We start from the raw sequence: 27557 nt of genomic DNA, 5'->3' as shown, positions 1-27557 counted from the left end.
GTAAGTAAGCAATCGAATTTAAAGTCTTTAGATGCTAGCAGCAAAGCTGGCACATGGAGAAGGGTATTAGCTGACAAATGAAGGCGAACCAAAAGCTTACAGCACCTGGTATTCCCAGGCGGTCTCCCATCCAAGTACTAACCAGGCCCGACCCTGCTTAGCTTCCGAGATCGGACGAGATCGGGCGTGCTCAGGGTGGTATGGCCGTAAGCGAATGTCGCAGTCAAAATCAGGCTATTTAAAAATCAGCAGGAACCGAGCGCAGCATGACTCGCATTGACACAACACCGAGAGGAACAGCCCCCTTGTCTTAAGTGTGTAGGCCAAGATTCAAACTTACGATGACAACATTTTAATGGCAGTAAAAGCAGCCGATGCTTGGGAAACTTCAAAGCAGACTTGTGAAGCCCTAGACTACTATATATAGATGCTCACCGGCCACTTGATTAGATACACCTTATTAGTTTTGGGTTGGCCCCCCGTTTTGCCCTCACAGCTGCGTTATTTCTTTCTTTTTTTTTTTTTTTTACTTATTTTTAACATTTATTTATTTATTGGTTCATTTTTTGGCAAAGAGCACAACGTGAGTGCTGTTTTTCAGTACAACAAATGTCATGTTTGTCATGGTACAGATTGCTAATTTTGCACACCTGACAGCACGTGAAAACGGTCACGGGCCAGAGTTTAATCAGAAGCAATGATCAATTGTCCATCAGCTTGCATTTAACGCATTTGCCGCCGGCGATTTTTGTGTGTGAAATGAGCTAAATTCTATTTTGATATTGGGTAAAAGGCCTAGGTTAACATCACGCCATTTTTTATGGACCTTGTAAAAGAGTTATTTCGCTTTTTGACGGAGCAAGTGTACATGAGAAAAAATAAATAAATAAATAAAAACCGGTCAGTTAACAGAATATTGTGATCACAAGTGTTTCCCTTTTATTTATGGTTGTGAATTGCATCACGGGGCCCTGATCTGTGCTCTGTCGACTTTTGATGTTGAAAATTCAACTCTATACTTTTAAGTAACCTTTACAGACAGTGTTGCAGTTTGACATACTAGAACGTACACGAGATAACATAGAGGAAAAGTATGGAAAATAGCATGCATTGGTTTTTGTAGCAGAATTTACAACACCAACCCAGACAATATACCACTTTTCAAGTATTAAACATGGCAATAAAAGTCACTTTTTCGAACTTTTCAAGGTTACAAGATGTTGGAAGAAAGATCAAGGTCCCATAATGCAATTCAAAAGCATAAATAAACGGGGGGAAATAAATAACAATAGACAAAAACATAAAATACGGAAAACTGCATTTTTTTAAGGATTTTTTTTTACAGTGCAATTGATGTCGTCAAATGAATTGGAGTTGTTCATATAATGATCTTAACAAGGCCCCCGACACCCTGCATGCTATTGATTTAAAAATGAAAACAAATAAAATATAGGACTTGAAAAGGTTCAATGTTTTATCCATTTGTGTGCACTTCGCGAAGGCACATCAGTAGACCATGAAAATGTCAATGAGCGTGCTAATGAGTGAGGTTAAATTACTATAATGTTAGCTTGCAATGTCTGGGGATACTTTTTGTAAATAAATTGTATGTATGGGCTTCGGGCCCCAACAACTTTGGAAACCTGTGTGGGGCTATAGCTTAAGCTGAGGAGCTTGTAGCACTAAACAGTTTCCCCGCGTGTTGCTTTTGAGAGGTGGGAGAATAAGCCTCTTTATTGCCCCCTGGAGGAGGAAAGAGAATGACACAGCCTGGCTTTCCCTTGCTGCTCTGAGACAGACAGAAGTCTCAGAGAAAAGCAATTGTCAGTAAGCAATCGAATTTAAAGTCTTTAGATGCTAGCAGCAAAGCTGGCACATGGAGAAGGGTATTAGCTGACAAATGAAGGCGAACCAAAAGCTTACAGCACCTGGTATTCCCAGGCGGTCTCCCATCCAAGTACTAACCAGGCCCGACCCTGCTTAGCTTCCGAGATCGGACGAGATCGGGCGTGCTCAGGGTGGTATGGCCGTAAGCGAATGTCGCAGTCAAAATCAGGCTATTTAAAAATCAGCAGGAACCGAGCGCAGCATGACTCGCATTGACACAACACCGAGAGGAACAGCCCCCTTGTCTTAAGTGTGTAGGCCAAGATTCAAACTTACGATGACAACATTTTAATGGCAGTAAAAGCAGCCGATGCTTGGGAAACTTCAAAGCAGACTTGTGAAGCCCTAGACTACTATATATAGATGCTCACCGGCCACTTGATTAGATACACCTTATTAGTTTTGGGTTGGCCCCCCGTTTTGCCCTCACAGCTGCGTTATTTCTTTCTCTTTTTTTTTTTTTTACTTATTTTTAACATTTATTTATTTATTGGTTCATTTTTTGGCAAAGAGCACAACGTGAGTGCTGTTTTTCAGTACAACAAATGTCATGTTTGTCATGGTACAGATTGCTAATTTTGCACACCTGACAGCACGTGAAAACGGTCACGGGCCAGAGTTTAATCAGAAGCAATGATCAATTGTCCATCAGCTTGCATTTAACGCATTTGCCGCCGGCGATTTTTGTGTGTGAAATGAGCTAAATTCTATTTTGATATTGGGTAAAAGGCCTAGGTTAACATCACGCCATTTTTTATGGACCTTGTAAAAGAGTTATTTCGCTTTTTGACGGAGCAAGTGTACATGAGAAAAAATAAATAAATAAATAAAAACCGGTCAGTTAACAGAATATTGTGATCACAAGTGTTTCCCTTTTATTTATGGTTGTGAATTGCATCACGGGGCCCTGATCTGTGCTCTGTCGACTTTTGATGTTGAAAATTCAACTCTATACTTTTAAGTAACCTTTACAGACAGTGTTGCAGTTTGACATACTAGAACGTACACGAGATAACATAGAGGAAAAGTATGGAAAATAGCATGCATTGGTTTTTGTAGCGGAATTTACAACACCAACCCAGACAATATACCACTTTTCAAGTATTAAACATGGCAATAAAAGTCACTTTTTCGAACTTTTCAAGGTTACAAGATGTTGGAAGAAAGATCAAGGTCCCATAATGCAATTCAAAAGCATAAATAAACGGGGTGAAATAAATAACAATAGACAAAAACATAAAAAGGAAAACTGCATTTTTTTAAGGATTTTTTTTTACAGTGCAATTGATGTCGTCAAATGAATTGGAGTTGTTCATATAATGATCTTAACAAGGCCCCCTGTCTGACGCCCTGCATGCTATTGATTTAAAAATGAAAACAAATAAAATATAGGACTTGAAAAGGTTCAATGTTTTATCCATTTGTGTGCACTTCGCGAAGGCACATCAGTAGACCATGAAAATGTCAATGAGCGTGCTAATGAGTGAGGTTAAATTACTATAATGTTAGCTTGCAATGTCTGGGGATACTTTTTGTAAATAAATTGTATGTATGGGCTTCGGGCCCCAACAACTTTGGAAACCTGTGTGGGGCTATAGCTTAAGCTGAGGAGCTTGTAGCACTAACAGTTTCCCTGCGTGTTGCTTTTGAGAGGTGGGAGAATAAGCCTCTTTATTCGCCCCCTGGAGGAGGAAAGAGAATGACACAGCCTGGCTTTCCCTTGCTGCTCTGAGACAGACAGAAGTCTCAGAGAAAAGCAATTGTAATGTAAGCAATCGAATTTAAAGTCTTTAGATGCTAGCAGCAAAGCTGGCACATGGAGAAGGGTATTAGCTGACAAATGAAGGCGAACCAAAAGCTTACAGCACCTGGTATTCCCAGGCGGTCTCCCATCCAAGTACTAACCAGGCCCGACCCTGCTTAGCTTCCGAGATCGGACGAGATCGGGCGTGCTCAGGGTGGTATGGCCGTAAGCGAATGTCGCCGTCAAAATCAGGCTATTTAAAAATCAGCAGGAACCGAGCGCAGCATGACTCGCATTGACACAACACCGAGAGGAACAGCCCCCTTGTCTTAAGTGTGTAGGCCAAGATTCAAACTTACGATGACAACATTTTAATGGCAGTAAAAGCAGCCGATGCTTGGGAAACTTCAAAGCAGACTTGTGAAGCCCTAGACTACTATATATAGATGCTCACCGGCCACTTGATTAGATACACCTTATTAGTTTTGGGTTGGCCCCCCGTTTTGCCCTCACAGCTGCGTTATTTCTTTCTCTTTTTTTTTTTTTTTACTTATTTTTAACATTTATTTATTTATTGGTTCATTTTTTGGCAAAGAGCACAACGTGAGTGCTGTTTTTCAGTACAACAAATGTCATGTTTGTCATGGTACAGATTGCTAATTTTGCACACCCGACAGCACGTGAAAACGGTCACGGGCCAGAGTTTAATCAGAAGCAATGATCAATTGTCCATCAGCTTGCATTTAACGCATTTGCCGCCGGCGATTTTTGTGTGTGAAATGAGCTAAATTCTATTTTGATATTGGGTAAAAGGCCTAGGTTAACATCACGCCATTTTTTATGGACCTTGTAAAAGAGTTATTTCGCTTTTTGACGGAGCAAGTGTACATGAGAAAAAATAAATAAATAAATAAAAACCGGTCAGTTAACAGAATATTGTGATCACAAGTGTTTCCCTTTTATTTATGGTTGTGAATTGCATCACGGGGCCCTGATCTGTGCTCTGTCGACTTTTGATGTTGAAAATTCAACTCTATACTTTTAAGTAACCTTTACAGACAGTGTTGCAGTTTGACATACTAGAACGTACACGAGATAACATAGAGGAAAAGTATGGAAAATAGCATGCATTGGTTTTTGTAGCAGAATTTACAACACCAACCCAGACAATATACCACTTTTCAAGTATTAAACATGGCAATAAAAGTCACTTTTTCGAACTTTTCAAGGTTACAAGATGTTGGAAGAAAGATCAAGGTCCCATAATGCAATTCAAAAGCATAAATAAACGGGGTGAAATAAATAACAATAGACAAAAACATAAAAAGGAAAACTGCATTTTTTTAAGGATTTTTTTTTTACAGTGCAATTGATGTCGTCAAATGAATTGGAGTTGTTCATATAATGATCTTAACAAGGCCCCCGACGCCCTGCATGCTATTGATTTAAAAATGAAAACAAATAAAATATAGGACTTGAAAAGGTTCAATGTTTTATCCATTTGTGTGCACTTCGCGAAGGCACATCAGTAGACCATGAAAATGTCAATGAGCGTGCTAATGAGTGAGGTTAAATTACTATAATGTTAGCTTGCAATGTCTGGGGATACTTTTTGTAAATAAATTGTATGTATGGGCTTCGGGCCCCAACAACTTTGGAAACCTGTGTGGGGCTATAGCTTAAGCTGAGGAGCTTGTAGCACTAAACAGTTTCCCTGCGTGTTGCTTTTGAGAGGTGGGAGAATAAGCCTCTTTATCGCCCCCTGGAGGAGGAAAGAGAATGACACAGCCTGGCTTTCCCTTGCTGCTCTGAGACAGACAGAAGTCTCAGAGAAAAGCAATTGTATGTAAGCAATCGAATTTAAAGTCTTTAGATGCTAGCAGCAAAGCTGGCACATGGAGAAGGGTATTAGCTGACAAATGAAGGCGAACCAAAAGCTTACAGCACCTGGTATTCCCAGGCGGTCTCCCATCCAAGTACTAACCAGGCCCGACCCTGCTTAGCTTCCGAGATCGGACGAGATCGGGCGTGCTCAGGGTGGTATGGCCGTAAGCGAATGTCGCAGTCAAAATCAGGCTATTTAAAAATCAGCAGGAACCGAGCGCAGCATGACTCGCATTGACACAACACCGAGAGGAACAGCCCCCTTGTCTTAAGTGTGTAGGCCAAGATTCAAACTTACGATGACAACATTTTAATGGCAGTAAAAGCAGCCGATGCTTGGGAAACTTCAAAGCAGACTTGTGAAGCCCTAGACTACTATATATAGATGCTCACCGGCCACTTGATTAGATACACCTTATTAGTTTTGGGTTGGCCCCCCGTTTTGCCCTCACAGCTGCGTTATTTCTTTCTTTTTTTTTTTTTTTTACTTATTTTTAACATTTATTTATTTATTGGTTCATTTTTTGGCAAAGAGCACAACGTGAGTGCTGTTTTTCAGTACAACAAATGTCATGTTTGTCATGGTACAGATTGCTAATTTTGCACACCTGACAGCACGTGAAAACGGTCACGGGCCAGAGTTTAATCAGAAGCAATGATCAATTGTCCATCAGCTTGCATTTAACGCATTTGCCGCCGGCGATTTTTGTGTGTGAAATGAGCTAAATTCTATTTTGATATTGGGTAAAAGGCCTAGGTTAACATCACGCCATTTTTTATGGACCTTGTAAAAGAGTTATTTCGCTTTTTGACGGAGCAAGTGTACATGAGAAAAAATAAATAAATAAATAAAAACCGGTCAGTTAACAGAATATTGTGATCACAAGTGTTTCCCTTTTATTTATGGTTGTGAATTGCATCACGGGGCCCTGATCTGTGCTCTGTCGACTTTTGATGTTGAAAATTCAACTCTATACTTTTAAGTAACCTTTACAGACAGTGTTGCAGTTTGACATACTAGAACGTACACGAGATAACATAGAGGAAAAGTATGGAAAATAGCATGCATTGGTTTTTGTAGCCGAATTTACAACACCAACCCAGACAATATACCACTTTTCAAGTATTAAACATGGCAATAAAAGTCACTTTTTCGAACTTTTCAAGGTTACAAGATGTTGGAAGAAAGATCAAGGTCCCATAATGCAATTCAAAAGCATAAATAAACGGGGGGAAATAAATAACAATAGACAAAAACATAAAATACGGAAAACTGCATTTTTTTAAGGATTTTTTTTTTACAGTGCAATTGATGTCGTCAAATGAATTGGAGTTGTTCATATAATGATCTTAACAAGGCCCCCGACACCCTGCATGCTATTGATTTAAAAATGAAAACAAATAAAATATAGGACTTGAAAAGGTTCAATGTTTTATCCATTTGTGTGCACTTCGCGAAGGCACATCAGTAGACCATGAAAATGTCAATGAGCGTGCTAATGAGTGAGGTTAAATTACTATAATGTTAGCTTGCAATGTCTGGGGATACTTTTTGTAAATAAATTGTATGTATGGGCTTCGGGCCCCAACAACTTTGGAAACCTGTGTGGGGCTATAGCTTAAGCGGAGGAGCTTGTAGCACTAAACAGTTTCCCTGCGTGTTGCTTTTGAGAGGTGGGAGAATAAGCCTCTTTATCGCCCCCTGGAGGAGGAAAGAGAATGACACAGCCTGGCTTTCCCTTGCTGCTCTGAGACAGACAGAAGTCTCAGAGAAAAGCAATTGTAAGTAAGCAATCGAATTTAAAGTCTTTAGATCAGGCATGTCCAAGCTCGGTCCTGGAGGGCCGGTGTCCTGCAAAGTTTAGTTCCAACCCCAATCAGACACACCTGGGCTAGCTAATCAAGCACTTACTAGGCTTTCTAGAAACATCCGTGCAGGTGTGTTGAGGCAAGTTGGAGCTAAAATCTGCAGGACACCGGCCCTCCAGGACCGAGTTTGGACACCCCTGCTTTAGATGCTAGCAGCAAAGCTGGCACATGGAGAAGGGTATTAGCTGACAAATGAAGGCGAACCAAAAGCTTACAGCACCTGGTATTCCCAGGCGGTCTCCCATCCAAGTACTAACCAGGCCCGACCCTGCTTAGCTTCCGAGATCGGACGAGATCGGGCGTGCTCAGGGTGGTATGGCCGTAAGCGAATGTCGCAGTCAAAATCAGGCTATTTAAAAATCAGCAGGAACCGAGCGCAGCATGACTCGCATTGACACAACACCGAGAGGAACAGCCCCCTTGTCTTAAGTGTGTAGGCCAAGATTCAAACTTACGATGACAACATTTTAATGGCAGTAAAAGCAGCCGATGCTTGGGAAACTTCAAAGCAGACTTGTGAAGCCCTAGACTACTATATATAGATGCTCACCGGCCACTTGATTAGATACACCTTATTAGTTTTGGGTTGGCCCCCCGTTTTGCCCTCACAGCTGCGTTATTTCTTTCTTTTTTTTTTTTTTTACTTATTTTTAACATTTATTTATTTATTGGTTCATTTTTTGGCAAAGAGCACAACGTGAGTGCTGTTTTTCAGTACAACAAATGTCATGTTTGTCATGGTACAGATTGCTAATTTTGCACACCCTGACAGCACGTGAAAACGGTCACGGGCCAGAGTTTAATCAGAAGCAATGATCAATTGTCCATCAGCTTGCATTTAACGCATTTGCCGCCGGCGATTTTTGTGTGTGAAATGAGCTAAATTCTATTTTGATATTGGATAAAAGGCCTAGGTTAACATCACGCCATTTTTTATGGACCTTGTAAAAAAGTTATTTCGCTTTTTGACGGAGCAAGTGTACATGAGAAAAAATAAATAAATAAATAAAAACCGGTCAGTTAACAGAATATTGTGATCACAAGTGTTTCCCTTTTATTTATGGTTGTGAATTGCATCACGGGGCCCTGATCTGTGCTCTGTCGACTTTTGATGTTGAAAATTCAACTCTATACTTTTAAGTAACCTTTACAGACAGTGTTGCAGTTTGACATACTAGAACGTACACGAGATAACATAGAGGAAAAGTATGGAAAATAGCATGCATTGGTTTTTGTAGCAGAATTTACAACACCAACCCAGACAATATACCACTTTTCAAGTATTAAACATGGCAATAAAAGTCACTTTTTCGAACTTTTCAAGGTTACAAGATGTTGGAAGAAAGATCAAGGTCCCATAATGCAATTCAAAAGCATAAATAAACGGGGGGAAATAAATAACAATAGACAAAAACATAAAATACGGAAAACTGCATTTTTTTAAGGATTTTTTTTTACAGTGCAATTGATGTCGTCAAATGAATTGGAGTTGTTCATATAATGATCTTAACAAGGCCCCCGACACCCTGCATGCTATTGATTTAAAAATGAAAACAAATAAAATATAGGACTTGAAAAGGTTCAATGTTTTATCCATTTGTGTGCACTTCGCGAAGGCACATCAGTAGACCATGAAAATGTCAATGAGCGTGCTAATGAGTGAGGTTAAATTACTATAATGTTAGCTTGCAATGTCTGGGGATACTTTTTGTAAATAAATTGTATGTATGGGCTTCGGGCCCCAACAACTTTGGAAACCTGTGTGGGGCTATAGCTTAAGCTGAGGAGCTTGTAGCACTAAACAGTTTCCCTGCGTGTTGCTTTTGAGAGGTGGGAGAATAAGCCTCTTTATCGCCCCCTGGAGGAGGAAAGAGAATGACACAGCCTGGCTTTCCCTTGCTGCTCTGAGACAGACAGAAGTCTCAGAGAAAAGCAATTGTATGTAAGCAATCGAATTTAAAGTCTTTAGATGCTAGCAGCAAAGCTGGCACATGGAGAAGGGTATTAGCTGACAAATGAAGGCGAACCAAAAGCTTACAGCACCTGGTATTCCCAGGCGGTCTCCCATCCAAGTACTAACCAGGCCCGACCCTGCTTAGCTTCCGAGATCGGACGAGATCGGGCGTGCTCAGGGTGGTATGGCCGTAAGCGAATGTCGCAGTCAAAATCAGGCTATTTAAAAATCAGCAGGAACCGAGCGCAGCATGACTCGCATTGACACAACACCGAGAGGAACAGCCCCCTTGTCTTAAGTGTGTAGGCCAAGATTCAAACTTACGATGACAACATTTTAATGGCAGTAAAAGCAGCCGATGCTTGGGAAACTTCAAAGCAGACTTGTGAAGCCCTAGACTACTATATATAGATGCTCACCGGCCACTTGATTAGATACACCTTATTAGTTTTGGGTTGGCCCCCCGTTTTGCCCTCACAGCTGCGTTATTTCTTTCTTTTTTTTTTTTTTTACTTATTTTTAACATTTATTTATTTATTGGTTCATTTTTTGGCAAAGAGCACAACGTGAGTGCTGTTTTTCAGTACAACAAATGTCATGTTTGTCATGGTACAGATTGCTAATTTTGCACACCTGACAGCACGTGAAAACGGTCACGGGCCAGAGTTTAATCAGAAGCAATGATCAATTGTCCATCAGCTTGCATTTAACGCATTTGCCGCCGGCGATTTTTGTGTGTGAAATGAGCTAAATTCTATTTTGATATTGGGTAAAAGGCCTAGGTTAACATCACGCCATTTTTTATGGACCTTGTAAAAGAGTTATTTCGCTTTTTGACGGAGCAAGTGTACATGAGAAAAAATAAATAAATAAATAAAAACCGGTCAGTTAACAGAATATTGTGATCACAAGTGTTTCCCTTTTATTTATGGTTGTGAATTGCATCACGGGGCCCTGATCTGTGCTCTGTCGACTTTTGATGTTGAAAATTCAACTCTATACTTTTAAGTAACCTTTACAGACAGTGTTGCAGTTTGACATACTAGAACGTACACGAGATAACATAGAGGAAAAGTATGGAAAATAGCATGCATTGGTTTTTGTAGCCGAATTTACAACACCAACCCAGACAATATACCACTTTTCAAGTATTAAACATGGCAATAAAAGTCACTTTTTCGAACTTTTCAAGGTTACAAGATGTTGGAAGAAAGATCAAGGTCCCATAATGCAATTCAAAAGCATAAATAAACGGGGGGAAATAAATAACAATAGACAAAAACATAAAATACGTAAAACTGCATTTTTTTAAGGATTTTTTTTTTACAGTGCAATTGATGTCGTCAAATGAATTGGAGTTGTTCATATAATGATCTTAACAAGGCCCCCGACACCCTGCATGCTATTGATTTAAAAATGAAAACAAATAAAATATAGGACTTGAAAAGGTTCAATGTTTTATCCATTTGTGTGCACTTCGCGAAGGCACATCAGTAGACCATGAAAATGTCAATGAGCGTGCTAATGAGTGAGGTTAAATTACTATAATGTTAGCTTGCAATGTCTGGGGATACTTTTTGTAAATAAATTGTATGTATGGGCTTCGGGCCCCAACAACTTTGGAAACCTGTGTGGGGCTATAGCTTAAGCGGAGGAGCTTGTAGCACTAAACAGTTTCCCTGCGTGTTGCTTTTGAGAGGTGGGAGAATAAGCCTCTTTATTGCCCCCTGGAGGAGGAAAGAGAATGACACAGCCTGGCTTTCCCTTGCTGCTCTGAGACAGACAGAAGTCTCAGAGAAAAGCAATTGTAAGTAAGCAATCGAATTTAAAGTCTTTAGATCAGGCATGTCCAAGCTCGGTCCTGGAGGGCCGGTGTCCTGCAAAGTTTAGTTCCAACCCCAATCAGACACACCTGGGCTAGCTAATCAAGCACTTACTAGGCTTTCTAGAAACATCCGTGCAGGTGTGTTGAGGCAAGTTGGAGCTAAAATCTGCAGGACACCGGCCCTCCAGGACCGAGTTTGGACACCCCTGCTTTAGATGCTAGCAGCAAAGCTGGCACATGGAGAAGGGTATTAGCTGACAAATGAAGGCGAACCAAAAGCTTACAGCACCTGGTATTCCCAGGCGGTCTCCCATCCAAGTACTAACCAGGCCCGACCCTGCTTAGCTTCCGAGATCGGACGAGATCGGGCGTGCTCAGGGTGGTATGGCCGTAAGCGAATGTCGCAGTCAAAATCAGGCTATTTAAAAATCAGCAGGAACCGAGCGCAGCATGACTCGCATTGACACAACACCGAGAGGAACAGCCCCCTTGTCTTAAGTGTGTAGGCCAAGATTCAAACTTACGATGACAACATTTTAATGGCAGTAAAAGCAGCCGATGCTTGGGAAACTTCAAAGCAGACTTGTGAAGCCCTAGACTACTATATATAGATGCTCACCGGCCACTTGATTAGATACACCTTATTAGTTTTGGGTTGGCCCCCCGTTTTGCCCTCACAGCTGCGTTATTTCTTTCTTTTTTTTTTTTTTTTAATTATTTTTAACATTTATTTATTTATTGGTTCATTTTTTTGGCAAAGAGCACAACGTGAGTGCTGTTTTTCAGTACAACAAATGTCATGTTTGTCATGGTACAGATTGCTAATTTTGCACACCCGACAGCACGTGAAAACGGTCACGGGCCAGAGTTTAATCAGAAGCAATGATCAATTGTCCATCAGCTTGCATTTAACGCATTTGCCGCCGGCGATTTTTGTGTGTGAAATGAGCTAAATTCTATTTTGATATTGGATAAAAGGCCTAGGTTAACATCACGCCATTTTTTATGGACCTTGTAAAAAAGTTATTTCGCTTTTTGACGGAGCAAGTGTACATGAGAAAAAATAAATAAATAAATAAAAACCGGTCAGTTAACAGAATATTGTGATTCACAAGTGTTTCCCTTTTATTTATGGTTGTGAATTGCATCACGGGGCCCTGATCTGTGCTCTGTCTACTTTTGATGTTGAAAATTCAACTCTATACTTTTAAGTAACCTTTACAGACAGTGTTGCAGTTTGACATACTAGAACGTACACAAGATAACATAGAGGAAAAGTATGGAAAATAGCATGCATTGGTTTTTGGAGCGGAATTTACAACACCAACCCAGACAATATACCACTTTTCAAGTATTAAACATGGCAATAAAAGTCACTTTTTCGAACTTTTCAAGGTTACAAGATGTTGGAAGAAAGATCAAGGTCCCATAATGCAATTCAAAAGCATAAATAAACGGGGGGAAATAAATAACAATAGACAAAAACATAAAATACGGAAAACTGCATTTTTTTAAGGATTTTTTTTTACAGTGCAATTGATGTCGTCAAATGAATTGGAGTTGTTCATATAATGATCTTAACAAGGCCCCCGACGCCCTGCATGCTATTGATTTAAAAATGAAAACAAATAAAATATAGGACTTGAAAAGGTTCAATGTTTTATCCATTTGTGTGCACTTCGCGAAGGCACATCAGTAGACCATGAAAATGTCAATGAGCGTGCTAATGAGTGAGGTTAAATTACTATAATGTTAGCTTGCAATGTCTGGGGATACTTTTTGTAAATAAATTGTATGTATGGGCTTCGGGCCCCAACAACTTTGGAAACCTGTGTGGGGCTATAGCTTAAGCTGAGGAGCTTGTAGCACTAAACAGTTTCCCTGCGTGTTGCTTTTGAGAGGTGGGAGAATAAGCCTCTTTATTGCCCCCTGGAGGAGGAAAGAGAATGACACAGCCTGGCTTTCCCTTGCTGCTCTGAGACAGACAGAAGTCTCAGAGAAAAGCAATTGTAAGTAAGCAATCGAATTTAAAGTCTTTAGATCAGGCATGTCCAAGCTCGGTCCTGGAGGGCCGGTGTCCTGCAAAGTTTAGTTCCAACCCCAATCAGACACACCTGGGCTAGCTAATCAAGCACTTACTAGGCTTTCTAGAAACATCCGTGCAGGTGTGTTGAGGCAAGTTGGAGCTAAAATCTGCAGGACACCGGCCCTCCAGGACCGAGTTTGGACACCCCTGCTTTAGATGCTAGCAGCAAAGCTGGCACATGGAGAAGGGTATTAGCTGACAAATGAAGGCGAACCAAAAGCTTACAGCACCTGGTATTCCCAGGCGGTCTCCCATCCAAGTACTAACCAGGCCCGACCCTGCTTAGCTTCCGAGATCGGACGAGATCGGGCGTGCTCAGGGTGGTATGGCCGTAAGCGAATGTCGCAGTCAAAATCAGGCTATTTAAAAATCAGCAGGAACCGAGCGCAGCATGACTCGCATTGACACAACACCGAGAGGAACAGCCCCCTTGTCTTAAGTGTGTAGGCCAAGATTCAAACTTACGATGACAACATTTTAATGGCAGTAAAAGCAGCCGATGCTTGGGAAACTTCAAAGCAGACTTGTGAAGCCCTAGACTACTATATATAGATGCTCACCGGCCACTTGATTAGATACACCTTATTAGTTTTGGGTTGGCCCCCCGTTTTGCCCTCACAGCTGCGTTATTTCTTTCTTTTTTTTTTTTTTTTAAATTATTTTTAACATTTATTTATTTATTGGTTCATTTTTTGGCAAAGAGCACAACGTGAGTGCTGTTTTTCAGTACAACAAATGTCATGTTTGTCATGGTACAGATTGCTAATTTTGCACACCCGACAGCACGTGAAAACGGTCACGGGCCAGAGTTTAATCAGAAGCAATGATCAATTGTCCATCAGCTTGCATTTAACGCATTTGCCGCCGGCGATTTTTGTGTGTGAAATGAGCTAAATTCTATTTTGATATTGGATAAAAGGCCTAGGTTAACATCACGCCATTTTTTATGGACCTTGTAAAAAAGTTATTTCGCTTTTTGACGGAGCAAGTGTACATGAGAAAAAATAAATAAATAAATAAATAAAAACCGGTCAGTTAACAGAATATTGTGATTCACAAGTGTTTCCCTTTTATTTATGGTTGTGAATTGCATCACGGGGCCCTGATCTGTGCTCTGTCTACTTTTGATGTTGAAAATTCAACTCTATACTTTTAAGTAACCTTTACAGACAGTGTTGCAGTTTGACATACTAGAACGTACACAAGATAACATAGAGGAAAAGTATGGAAAATAGCATGCATTGGTTTTTGGAGCGGAATTTACAACACCAACCCAGACAATATACCACTTTTCAAGTATTAAACATGGCAATAAAAGTCACTTTTTCGAACTTTTCAAGGTTACAAGATGTTGGAAGAAAGATCAAGGTCCCATAATGCAATTCAAAAGCATAAATAAACGGGGTGAAATAAATAACAATAGACAAAAACATAAAAAGGAAAACTGCATTTTTTTAAGGATTTTTTTTTTACAGTGCAATTGATGTCGTCAAATGAATTGGAGTTGTTCATATAATGATCTTAACAAGGCCCCCTGTCTGACGCCCTGCATGCTATTGATTTAAAAATGAAAACAAATAAAATATAGGACTTGAAAAGGTTCAATGTTTTATCCATTTGTGTGCACTTCGCGAAGGCACATCAGTAGACCATGAAAATGTCAATGAGCGTGCTAATGAGTGAGGTTAAATTACTATAATGTTAGCTTGCAATGTCTGGGGATACTTTTTGTAAATAAATTGTATGTATGGGCTTCGGGCCCCAACAACTTTGGAAACCTGTGTGGGGCTATAGCTTAAGCTGAGGAGCTTGTAGCACTAAACAGTTTCCCTGCGTGTTGCTTTTGAGAGGTGGGAGAATAAGCCTCTTTATCGCCCCCTGGAGGAGGAAAGAGAATGACACAGCCTGGCTTTCCCTTGCTGCTCTGAGACAGACAGAAGTCTCAGAGAAAAGCAATTGTATGTAAGCAATCGAATTTAAAGTCTTTAGATGCTAGCAGCAAAGCTGGCACATGGAGAAGGGTATTAGCTGACAAATGAAGGCGAACCAAAAGCTTACAGCACCTGGTATTCCCAGGCGGTCTCCCATCCAAGTACTAACCAGGCCCGACCCTGCTTAGCTTCCGAGATCGGACGAGATCGGGCGTGCTCAGGGTGGTATGGCCGTAAGCGAATGTCGCAGTCAAAATCAGGCTATTTAAAAATCAGCAGGAACCGAGCGCAGCATGACTCGCATTGACACAACACCGAGAGGAACAGCTCCCTTGTCTTAAGTGTGTAGGCCAAGATTCAAACTTACGATGACAACATTTTAATGGCAGTAAAAGCAGCCGATGCTTGGGAAACTTCAAAGCAGACTTGTGAAGCCCTAGACTACTATATATAGATGCTCACCGGCCACTTGATTAGATACACCTTATTAGTTTTGGGTTGGCCCCCCGTTTTGCCCTCACAGCTGCGTTATTTCTTTCTTTTTTTTTTTTTTTACTTATTTTTAACATTTATTTATTTATTGGTTCATTTTTTGGCAAAGAGCACAACGTGAGTGCTGTTTTTCAGTACAACAAATGTCATGTTTGTCATGGTACAGATTGCTAATTTTGCACACCTGACAGCACGTGAAAACGGTCACGGGCCAGAGTTTAATCAGAAGCAATGATCAATTGTCCATCAGCTTGCATTTAACGCATTTGCCGCCGGCGATTTTTGTGTGTGAAATGAGCTAAATTCTATTTTGATATTGGGTAAAAGGCCTAGGTTAACATCACGCCATTTTTTATGGACCTTGTAAAAGAGTTATTTCGCTTTTTGACGGAGCAAGTGTACATGAGAAAAAATAAATAAATAAATAAAAACCGGTCAGTTAACAGAATATTGTGATCACAAGTGTTTCCCTTTTATTTATGGTTGTGAATTGCATCACGGGGCCCTGATCTGTGCTCTGTCGACTTTTGATGTTGAAAATTCAACTCTATACTTTTAAGTAACCTTTACAGACAATGTTGCAGTTTGACATACTAGAACGTACACGAGATAACATAGAGGAAAAGTATGGAAAATAGCATGCATTGGTTTTTGTAGCAGAATTTACAACACCAACCCAGACAATATACCACTTTTCAAGTATTAAACATGGCAATAAAAGTCACTTTTTCGAACTTTTCAAGGTTACAAGATGTTGGAAGAAAGATCAAGGTCCCATAATGCAATTCAAAAGCATAAATAAACGGGGGGAAATAAATAACAATAGACAAAAACATAAAATACGGAAAACTGCATTTTTTTAAGGATTTTTTTTTACAGTGCAATTGATGTCGTCAAATGAATTGGAGTTGTTCATATAATGATCTTAACAAGGCCCCCTGTCTGACGCCCTGCATGCTATTGATTTAAAAATGAAAACAAATAAAATATAGGACTTGAAAAGGTTCAATGTTTTATCCATTTGTGTGCACTTCGCGAAGGCACATCAGTAGACCATGAAAATGTCAATGAGCGTGCTAATGAGTGAGGTTAAATTACTATAATGTTAGCTTGCAATGTCTGGGGATACTTTTTGTAAATAAATTGTATGTATGGGCTTCGGGCCCCAACAACTTTGGAAACCTGTGTGGGGCTATAGCTTAAGCTGAGGAGCTTGTAGCACTAAACAGTTTCCCTGCGTGTTGCTTTTGAGAGGTGGGAGAATAAGCCTCTTTATCGCCCCCTGGAGGAGGAAAGAGAATGACACAGCCTGGCTTTCCCTTGCTGCTCTGAGACAGACAGAAGTCTCAGAGAAAAGCAATTGTATGTAAGCAATCGAATTTAAAGTCTTTAGATGCTAGCAGCAAAGCTGGCACATGGAGAAGGGTATTAGCTGACAAATGAAGGCGAACCAAAAGCTTACAGCACCTGGTATTCCCAGGCGGTCTCCCATCCAAGTACTAACCAGGCCCGACCCTGCTTAGCTTCCGAGATCGGACGAGATCGGGCGTGCTCAGGGTGGTATGGCCGTAAGCGAATGTCGCAGTCAAAATCAGGCTATTTAAAAATCAGCAGGAACCGAGCGCAGCATGACTCGCATTGACACAACACCGAGAGGAACAGCCCCCTTGTCTTAAGTGTGTAGGCCAAGATTCAAACTTACGATGACAACATTTTAATGGCAGTAAAAGCAGCCGATGCTTGGGAAACTTCAAAGCAGACTTGTGAAGCCCTAGACTACTATATATAGATGCTCACCGGCCACTTGATTAGATACACCTTATTAGTTTTGGGTTGGCCCCCCGTTTTGCCCTCACAGCTGCGTTATTTCTTTCTCTTTTTTTTTTTTTACTTATTTTTAACATTTATTTATTTATTGGTTCATTTTTTGGCAAAGAGCACAACGTGAGTGCTGTTTTTCAGTACAACAAATGTCATGTTTGTCATGGTACAGATTGCTAATTTTGCACACCTGACAGCACGTGAAAACGGTCACGGGCCAGAGTTTAATCAGAAGCAATGATCAATTGTCCATCAGCTTGCATTTAACGCATTTGCCGCCGGCGATTTTTGTGTGTGAAATGAGCTAAATTCTATTTTGATATTGGGTAAAAGGCCTAGGTTAACATCACGCCATTTTTTATGGACCTTGTAAAAGAGTTATTTCGCTTTTTGACGGAGCAAGTGTACATGAGAAAAAATAAATAAATAAATAAAAACCGGTCAGTTAACAGAATATTGTGATCACAAGTGTTTCCCTTTTATTTATGGTTGTGAATTGCATCACGGGGCCCTGATCTGTGCTCTGTCGACTTTTGATGTTGAAAATTCAACTCTATACTTTTAAGTAACCTTTACAGACAGTGTTGCAGTTTGACATACTAGAACGTACACGAGATAACATAGAGGAAAAGTATGGAAAATAGCATGCATTGGTTTTTGTAGCAGAATTTACAACACCAACCCAGACAATATACCACTTTTCAAGTATTAAACATGGCAATAAAAGTCACTTTTTCGAACTTTTCAAGGTTACAAGATGTTGGAAGAAAGATCAAGGTCCCATAATGCAATTCAAAAGCATAAATAAACGGGGGGAAATAAATAACAATAGACAAAAACATAAAATACGGAAAACTGCATTTTTTAAGGATTTTTTTTTACAGTGCAATTGATGTCGTCAAATGAATTGGAGTTGTTCATATAATGATCTTAACAAGGCCCCCGACGCCCTGCATGCTATTGATTTAAAAATGAAAACAAATAAAATATAGGACTTGAAAAGGTTCAATGTTTTATCCATTTGTGTGCACTTCGCGAAGGCACATCAGTAGACCATGAAAATGTCAATGAGCGTGCTAATGAGTGAGGTTAAATTACTATAATGTTAGCTTGCAATGTCTGGGGATACTTTTTGTAAATAAATTGTATGTATGGGCTTCGGGCCCCAACAACTTTGGAAACCTGTGTGGGGCTATAGCTTAAGCTGAGGAGCTTGTAGCACTAAACAGTTTCCCTGCGTGTTGCTTTTGAGAGGTGGGAGAATAAGCCTCTTTATTGCCCCCTGGAGGAGGAAAGAGAATGACACAGCCTGGCTTTCCCTTGCTGCTCTGAGACAGACAGAAGTCTCAGAGAAAAGCAATTGTAAGTAAGCAATCGAATTTAAAGTCTTTAGATCAGGCATGTCCAAGCTCGGTCCTGGAGGGCCGGTGTCCTGCAAAGTTTAGTTCCAACCCCAATCAGACACACCTGGGCTAGCTAATCAAGCACTTACTAGGCTTTCTAGAAACATCCGTGCAGGTGTGTTGAGGCAAGTTGGAGCTAAAATCTGCAGGACACCGGCCCTCCAGGACCGAGTTTGGACACCCCTGCTTTAGATGCTAGCAGCAAAGCTGGCACATGGAGAAGGGTATTAGCTGACAAATGAAGGCGAACCAAAAGCTTACAGCACCTGGTATTCCCAGGCGGTCTCCCATCCAAGTACTAACCAGGCCCGACCCTGCTTAGCTTCCGAGATCGGACGAGATCGGGCGTGCTCAGGGTGGTATGGCCGTAAGCGAATGTCGCAGTCAAAATCAGGCTATTTAAAAATCAGCAGGAACCGAGCGCAGCATGACTCGCATTGACACAACACCGAGAGGAACAGCCCCCTTGTCTTAAGTGTGTAGGCCAAGATTCAAACTTACGATGACAACATTTTAATGGCAGTAAAAGCAGCCGATGCTTGGGAAACTTCAAAGCAGACTTGTGAAGCCCTAGACTACTATATATAGATGCTCACCGGCCACTTGATTAGATACACCTTATTAGTTCCGGGTTGGCCCCCGTTTTGCCCTCACAGCTGCGTTATTTCTTTCTTTTTATAAATTTTTTTTTCTTATTTTTAACATTTATTTATTTATTCATTCATTTTTTGGCAAAGAGCACAACATGCCAATTTTTATCCAAACATGTGGACTAAAACTCCAATGAACGCTGGACAGAGAAACTCCGGAGATGTGACTAAACATGAATGCAGGGCCGGCGCGTCCATAGAGGTGGCAGATTAGAGGGCAGCGTCCGCGACACCTCCCTCCCCACCCGCGTCCTCAGTTATATCCGCGACCTACCCCCTTATGCAGTTTATTTATTAGGATAGTGCCTAAATACTTATAATTACTGAGAGACAGCGCATCAATATCCATCAGCCTGTCATACTGAGCAGAGGGAAGACGGTTGACGTCAATCCACAAGATGACAAGAGACTGCATAATAAGCCCTTAGAGGAGATAAGATCGGCGAATTTTCAAATTACAGCTGATCAAAACATAAAAAAATTGGTAAGTGACATTCTAAAGAGAGTCAAACACCAGAAGCGCCGCTAGGCAGCGCACCACATACATTTCAGAATTCTAAACATAGGTTTCTATCAGGTCACACACACCGGCTCAGGACAGTGTTCATCTTTCTGCCGCGCCACAGAGCGCCATCTGAATAGTTTCATTTGAAATAACATGCGAATGTGCGCGTCTGGTGTGTGATACTTTCAACTGTCATGTGCGCGCCATGTTGCGGTGCATCCGGTGTGTGATGGCCTTAAGTCAATCTCTCTTTTGTTGCAGTGCTATATTTATACCATAATAATTGTAGAGTATTGAGTGTGAGACGGACTCAAATATCAGGAATATATGTCATTTGTGGTGGCCACTTTTTATAACCCTGAATTACCTTTTGGTTGGCTATCTGTTTGATTCTAACGCATCTCCTGTTTTCGTTACTGCAGACTAGTTCAGTAAAGAGAAAGAAAGAAGAAATGGCCACATGTTTTTCCTTATCACAAACACAACAGTAATCTACTAGTGACTGTGCTGCTTTGACTTTTTCAGGGTTAATTATTGTGATCTCCCGATTGCAACTGAGAAATACTGCGAAATCTCTGTAGTAGACTGATGGCATTTCATGTCGTTCAGACTTATAATCTTAACTGTGAGCAAAACCTGTTTTTTCATCACTTTAGATATTACACTAGATCTAGATATTACACGAGAATCGTTCAAATATTAGTTTCTGCTGTTTTGACGTCAGCTGCAGATGTGAATGAATGGCGGAAGAAAGTAGTTCCTCATACAAAAGGGTTTTTAGACTCTCTGTGTTTGATTTTCTGTTTTATATACATGATTATGCCATCGAACTGTTGTATAAACGCAATATCACACGAGTAGCAGTGCGATATGGCTGTATATTGTCACTAGTGGGACACTAAGGCACTCTGCCTCGTGCCAACATACGCCTCCCACTATTGCCAATAAAAAGCCATATCGCACTGCTACTCATGTGATATTGCTCATTTATATATATAATTGCAAAAACAAAAATAAAGTCTGCAACACCAAGAACCCAAATATCTTTTTTATTTACTTAAAAAAGCTCAAGACAACAAACTTTTCTATTGTCCCTAATATAACTTCACAGGTGAAAATAGCTCTGAAAAACAACAAATTCACAACCTCAGACCTGACAGTGGAGGTTTGCATGTGGATGGCTTTACAGTATGCATCATCTTTTGTGATTCCTTGTGAGGATTTCTGTGCAGTTACCTAACTGAGGAGATTGAAATTGAATGATTTTGTGTATAAAAACTGCTTAGTTGCCAGAAAGGCACATTACACTGTTTGCATCTGTACAATGCACCTGTACAAAACCAATAAATATGAGTTGTCCAATTAATACATAAACTGTACTTAAATGAAAGTAATGCAAGAAGTTGTGAGGACATGCAATGTAGCTTTCAAGTACACATTTCAAGATAACAACAATTTGGTTTAATACACAGACATTATTTTAGAAACCCTCAAAAATATTTGAACATATTTACACATGTATTGTAGATTCTTATTTAAGGCGTAAAACATATCAGACTCTACATCTGAACTAGGCAGAGAATGGAGCACACTCAGAAGTAAACACATCAAACACCTGCGGCTCCCTTAAAGGGGCAACACAGCCTGTGTATGTCCGTGTTAATGCCTAAACCATTGTTTTCGGTCGTAAGATAAATGCACTTCTCTATAAATAGCCACATAAAGCATCAGAGTAGACGGGACAGTAATTATTAAACACTAATTGACCATTTATCATCACGGTTACTATCTGTAATGGCTACTTTAAGTAAATTACTGTAATTTATTGTTTGCATTACACAATTTCAAACAAATTCTACTCGTTTTACAGTAAAATACTGTTTCCATTTATTACAGCAAAACACAGGCTATTTTAGGGTTATTTACTGGCATAATCTACAGCAAGCGTTAACAGTGTATAATCTAAATAACTGCCACAGAGAAGACATCTAACAATCTAAGCCCACCTCCACCCCCTTCCTCTTGGAAGGACATCTATTTTTCAGTCATTCATTCATTCATCCATTCAATCAGAAAAAAAAGTAATCTCTAACCATCAGTGGCCAGTCGTTGCTAAGGTGTCTGTTTCCCATTTGTCTCCACATGCTGCACTCCAGTCTGTAAAAGACAAAGACACGACTGACAGAGCTCTACATGCTCGCAGAACTCCAGCAATGCACAAGCTGTTCTCCAGTGTTCTTTAGATAAATCTCCACCGATGCTCTTGTGAGTTTCTTTCTTCTGCCTGTTGTCTGTTCATTACTTGAAAATGAAACACCTGCCACAAACAAGACATCTAACTAACTATCTATGCCCACCACCACCCCCTTCCTCTTGGAAGGACATCTATTTCTCATTAATTTATCCACCCATCCATTCAGGAAACACCTAACCAGACCATCAGTTTGCAGTCATTGTTGAGGTGGGATTCCCATTTCTCCACATGCCCCCTGCAAAGACAAAAACAAGACTAACAGAGCTCTACTGGCTGATCTCCAGCAATAAACCAAATGTTCTCCAGTGTTAACTTGTGAGTCTCCTTCTTCTGCTTCACTCCAATCTGCAAAAAAAGAAGACAGCACCAACAGAGCCCTACCTGCTGGCGGAGCTCTTGTGAGTCTCCCTTTTCTCCCTGTTGTGTGTCCATTACCTACAATGGAAATAACAGCCACAGACAGGACATCTATCTAGCAATCTATGCCCACCACCACCCCCTTCCTTTTGGAAGGACCGCCATCCATACACACATGCATCGGATTTAGAAGGAAATTCCTGACCATCTGTTTCCAGTCATTGCTGAGGTGTGTGATTCCTATTTGTCTGTTGTGTGTCCATTACCTGAAAAAGAAACACCTGCCGCAGACATCTAGCTAACTATCTAAAATCAGGCTCAGACTACAGGAGTTTTAGCCCAATTTATTTTTACCTCCCGAAAAACATAGATTATCATCGCAGATTATGTGGTAATGTGAGCCATTTAAAGATAGAATCTTGGCCTCGTGATCATAGCAAACATGTTTGATATCCAGGATTTTAAATCGAACTGATCACCGCTGTTCCAACTTATTCTGTATTAACAAAGCCATGAGCTGGGGAGAATTGTGTTGCTTTCAATAAATAAATAAATAAAAATAAAAATTTTAAATAAACTTGAATTATCCTTTATTATTAGCCAGATTAAACGTTATTTTTCTACAGGTGTGCAGATATTTATGACACGAATGAATTATTCACAACTGTAATTTAATAAATCAGAATTTTTATATGCTGTTAAAAATAGTTTTGAATATGAATTTAATTGAATATGCCTTAATTTGAATATTATAACTTGAATATTGAACATCTAAAATGTAAGACAGCTGAATTTTTCAAGGCTCAATTTTTTATAGACGTATTTTCAAACTTCAGATGTTTTATATTCTGAATTCACAGACTGCAGATACTGGGTTTGTAAAAATACAGTTTCAAATTTTCAAGATGAAGAAATTCAGAACATCAAATTCAAAATCCTAAAATTCAAATCCAGAAATTCAGATTGTGAAATTCAGATTCAGCAGAAAGTAGGTCAAGGGTGATCAACAGGAAAGAGTAGAATTCTTCCCTACTCTTCAGTATCCTATTTTGAGTGCAGGCTATTAGTGTTTTCCCATAGTGGTAGTTAGTCAAAAATTACTAAAATAGTAATAAGTAATAAAAAAAAGTGAGTTATTTTATTCGTGTCTGTGACGACAGCCTTCAAGCATCACTAAAGAAAAAAGCTGGGGTGAATCGCGACAGTTTTACTAAATAAATAAACATAGGTTTATTTATAATAAGCTTATAATAAGCTGTGTGCAAATATTTATGACCCAGATGTGTTGGGTAGCTAGGCCTACTACATTGCCATTTACTTCCAAAAAACAAAATGCAGTGCAACAGGTAATAACTTTGCTTTTGAACTAGAAAGCACAGTGCATCGTGGCATAATGGAGAGATTATGAGCCTTTTATTATTATTAGAAATTTGTCTGAATATATTTCATATTGGTCACCAATTATTTAACTTTATAAGCACCACTAACAGCTACACAAGCAGGAACCTAATGTATTTTGAGTGCATGAGAGTGTTTTGCCAGTAGTGGCAGTTGGCCTAATATAAGTATAATAATAAAAGGTAATTATTAATATAGAGAGTGATGTGCTTCATCAATCAAGATACTCTTAATAATATCTTGTAGTGCTGTGCTGCAGGTTTTATATCTTGTAGTGTGCACACGTTTAAGATTTGAGGTAGGTTAATAAATTCGCTGAAGATTCTCCTCATGTGTGTGCTGCAACCAGATTTCATTATCCTGTAGTCTGAGCCCACCTCAAGCGCAACACCACCCCCTTCCTCTTGGAAGGACATCAATCCATGCACCTATCCGTGTGTTTCCGTTTCTCCACATGCTCCATGACAATCTGCCAAAGAGAAAAATATCAAGTCTTTAATCTTAGTACATTTTTTGGAAACTAACTCCATTGTTCAGTCTGTTCAAGCAGTTCTACCTGTTTGCTGAGCTCCAGGTCTTCCAGTATATCTCCACTGTTCCCCGTGTGAGTCTCAGGGGTGTTGCTAGACGTAAAGCTCTACTGGGGCACAGCCCCACCTCAACCAACTATAAATAGCTATGCTGAATAGCTACAATATTCCAAGATGGCGCCGATGACGATGGCCGCCTCCGTGTCGTGCTCTGCATTAGTGTTTGTGTTTTTGTTAGTTTGTCCTGTCTCGAGTCATATTCCTACAACTAGTTTCACCAGAGACGAATTGTTGGACATTCGGGCACATACACCACCAAATATTTTTTCATACCTGGATTTATCTGATGTTCTGTTGGACATTGTAGTCGGCGGAGCCGCAGTGCTACTCAAACGCTTTCAAGCGCGCAGACGAGGAAAGCATGCAGGCGCGCTTGTGAAACTCAGACAGCGTGGATTTCGGATGGCGTTGCCTAGCATCCATCTGGCAAATCTCTGCTCTCTACCCAACAAAATAGACAAGCTCATTCTGCTCTTTCAGACAAACAGGGATTTTCTGCATTCAGCTGCTCTGTGTTTCATGGAAACCTGGCTGAACGACACCATACCGGACAACGCGCTTCACCTACTGGGCTATCAGCTGTTTAGAGTGGATCGCGAGAAGAATCAACGCGGAAATCGCGCAGTGGCGGGACGTGCTTTTACATCAATGAAAGGTGGTGTACAGATGTAACAGTTTTAAAGAAGATGTGCTGTCCAGAGCTCGAAGCACTGTTTATTAACTGTAAGCCTTTTTACTCCCCGCACCAGTTCTGCTTGTTCATCCTCGTCAGTGTTTACATTCCTCCGCACGCGCACGCGAGCCTGGCGATACAGAAACTATCTGATCAGATCACGGTGATAGAGCAACAACACCCAGACTCTGTTTTAATCATTCTCGGGGATTTTAACAAAGCAAAACTATCCAGTGAACTGCCAAAATATAGACAGCATGTTACATGTCCCACAAGAGACAGTAACATATTGGATCACTGCTACACCACAATAAAGGATGCATACCGCTCCGCCCAACGAGCAGCTTTGGGACACTCTGACCATTGTTTGATTCATCTCATTCCAACCTACAGGCAGAAGCTGAAAACAGCCAAACCTGTATTAAGATCTGTGAAAAGATGGACTAACGAAACAGAGCGGGATCTACAAGCCTGTTTCGACCTCACTGACTGGAGTGTTTTTGAAGCTGCTGCAAACGATCTGGATGAACTCACAGAGACTGTAACATCTTATATCAGTTTCTGTGAAGACGTGTGCATTCCTACCAGGACTCAACTCACATACAACAATGACATAACATGGTTCACTGTAAAACTCAGACAGCTACGTCAGGCAAAGGAGGTTGCTTACAGGAATGGGGAAAGGGCCTTGTATAAGCAGGCCGAATACACACTGGAAAAGGAGATCAGAGTCGCAAAAAGGAACTATTCTGAGAAACTAAGTTCAGTTCTCTTCCAGCGACTCAGCATCCGTTTGAAAAACATCACAAACTACAAGACACCATCCCCCAGCACTGTAAACAATGAACGACTTGCAAACGACCTGAAAGAGTTTTACTGCCGGTTTGAGAAAACCCTCCACACCCACTCTGAACTGCTCTTCACGCCACCATTAACACCTCCACCACCCCCGCCTTCCCCATACCTGCACTTCAGTTCAGTGAAAATGAGGTGCGCCAGGTCTTCCGGAAACAGAAGAGGAAAAAAACCACCAGGCCCAGATTTTATAACACCAGCCTGTTTAATATCCTGTGCTGACCAACTGGCCCCTATCTTCACCCTGATCTTCAACAGATCATTGGAGCTGTGTGAAGTGCCCTCCTGCATCAAACGCTCTACAATCATCCCCATCCCAAAGAAACCCAAACTTACAGGACTAAATGACTACAGACCGATGGCGCTAACATCTGTGGTAATGAAGTCTTTTGAAAAACTGGTGCTGGCTCACCTGAAGGACATCACTGAACCCTCACTGGACTCTCTTCAGTTTGCGTGCAGAGCAAACAGGTCTGTGGATGATGCAGTAAATATGGGACTGCATTATGCTCTGCAACACCTAGACAGACCAGGGACCTATGTGAGGATCTTGTTTGTTGACTTCAGCTCGGCGTTTAACACTATCATCCCAAAACTTCTCCTGCCCAAACTAACTCAGCTCTCTGTGCCCACCTCTGTCTGTCAGTGGATCAACAGCTTCCTAACGGACAGGCAGCAGCTGGTGAAGCTGGGAAAATTCTGATCTAGTATCCGCACAATCAGCACTGGCGCCCCCCAGGGGTGTGTCCTCTCCCCACTGCTCTTCTCCCTGTACACGAATGACTGCACTTCAGAAGACTCCTCTGTGAAGCTCTTGAAGTTTGCAGATGACACCACACTTGTCGGCCTCATTCAGGACGGTGACGAGTCTGCTTACAGACAGGAGGTTAAGGAGTTGGCTGTCTGGTGTAGTCACAACAACCTGGAGCTCAACACGCTCAAAACAGTGGAGATGATAGTGGACTTCAGGAGAAACCCCCCTGCTCTCCCCCCACTGAGCATCATGGACAGCATTGTGGCAGCAGTGGAGTCATTCAGGTTCCTGAGCACCACCATCTCTCAGGACCTGAAGTGGGACACTCACATTGAGTCCATTGTCAAAAAAGCTCAACAGAGGCTGTACTTTCTTCGTCAGCTGAGGAAGTTTAACCTCCCAAAGGAGCTGCTGAAACAGTTCTACACCTCCATCATTGAATCAGTCATCTGCACATCAATAACTGTCTGGTTTAGCTCAGCTACTAAATACGACCTCCAAAGACTATGTCACATAGTTCGGACTGCTAAGCGAATCACTGGTTCAACCCTTCCTACTCTCCAAGAACCGTACTTATCCAGAGTGAGCAGAAGGGCTGCCAAAATCACTCTGGACCCCTCACACC

General features: G+C 40.9%; 11 non-coding genes across 11 annotated transcripts; all 11 read right to left on the bottom strand.

Annotated features, from left to right (window-relative positions):
• Nucleotides 1–93: 93 nt before the first annotated feature.
• Nucleotides 94–212, bottom strand: LOC130231285 (5S ribosomal RNA). Its single transcript, XR_008838011.1, has one exon. It is a non-coding gene; the product is annotated as a 5S ribosomal RNA (ribosomal RNA).
• A 1704-nt stretch (nt 213–1916) lies between these two features.
• Nucleotides 1917–2035, bottom strand: LOC130231284 (5S ribosomal RNA). The gene has a single exon (XR_008838010.1). It is a non-coding gene; the product is annotated as a 5S ribosomal RNA (ribosomal RNA).
• Nucleotides 2036–3743: 1708 nt separating this feature from the next.
• LOC130231283 (5S ribosomal RNA) lies at nt 3744–3862 on the bottom strand. The gene has a single exon (XR_008838009.1). It is a non-coding gene; the product is annotated as a 5S ribosomal RNA (ribosomal RNA).
• A 1704-nt stretch (nt 3863–5566) lies between these two features.
• On the bottom strand, nt 5567–5685 carry LOC130231282 (5S ribosomal RNA). Its single transcript, XR_008838008.1, has one exon. It is a non-coding gene; the product is annotated as a 5S ribosomal RNA (ribosomal RNA).
• A 1907-nt stretch (nt 5686–7592) lies between these two features.
• Nucleotides 7593–7711, bottom strand: LOC130231280 (5S ribosomal RNA). The gene has a single exon (XR_008838007.1). It is a non-coding gene; the product is annotated as a 5S ribosomal RNA (ribosomal RNA).
• A 1704-nt stretch (nt 7712–9415) lies between these two features.
• On the bottom strand, nt 9416–9534 carry LOC130231279 (5S ribosomal RNA). The gene has a single exon (XR_008838006.1). It is a non-coding gene; the product is annotated as a 5S ribosomal RNA (ribosomal RNA).
• A 1906-nt stretch (nt 9535–11440) lies between these two features.
• On the bottom strand, nt 11441–11559 carry LOC130231317 (5S ribosomal RNA). Its single transcript, XR_008838040.1, has one exon. It is a non-coding gene; the product is annotated as a 5S ribosomal RNA (ribosomal RNA).
• Nucleotides 11560–13467: 1908 nt separating this feature from the next.
• On the bottom strand, nt 13468–13586 carry LOC130231316 (5S ribosomal RNA). The gene has a single exon (XR_008838039.1). It is a non-coding gene; the product is annotated as a 5S ribosomal RNA (ribosomal RNA).
• A 1714-nt stretch (nt 13587–15300) lies between these two features.
• Nucleotides 15301–15419, bottom strand: LOC130231315 (5S ribosomal RNA). Its single transcript, XR_008838038.1, has one exon. It is a non-coding gene; the product is annotated as a 5S ribosomal RNA (ribosomal RNA).
• A 1708-nt stretch (nt 15420–17127) lies between these two features.
• On the bottom strand, nt 17128–17246 carry LOC130231290 (5S ribosomal RNA). Its single transcript, XR_008838016.1, has one exon. It is a non-coding gene; the product is annotated as a 5S ribosomal RNA (ribosomal RNA).
• A 1904-nt stretch (nt 17247–19150) lies between these two features.
• Nucleotides 19151–19269, bottom strand: LOC130231278 (5S ribosomal RNA). The gene has a single exon (XR_008838005.1). It is a non-coding gene; the product is annotated as a 5S ribosomal RNA (ribosomal RNA).
• Between the last annotated feature and the right edge of the window lie 8288 nt (nt 19270–27557).

Source organism: Danio aesculapii, chromosome 6 (genome assembly GCF_903798145.1).
Source record: "Danio aesculapii chromosome 6, fDanAes4.1, whole genome shotgun sequence".
In the NCBI taxonomy this organism is placed as follows: domain Eukaryota; kingdom Metazoa; phylum Chordata; class Actinopteri; order Cypriniformes; family Danionidae; genus Danio; species Danio aesculapii.
The sequence above is the reverse complement of the archived record's forward strand: the minus strand, read 5'-3'. Positions and strand labels throughout refer to the sequence as shown.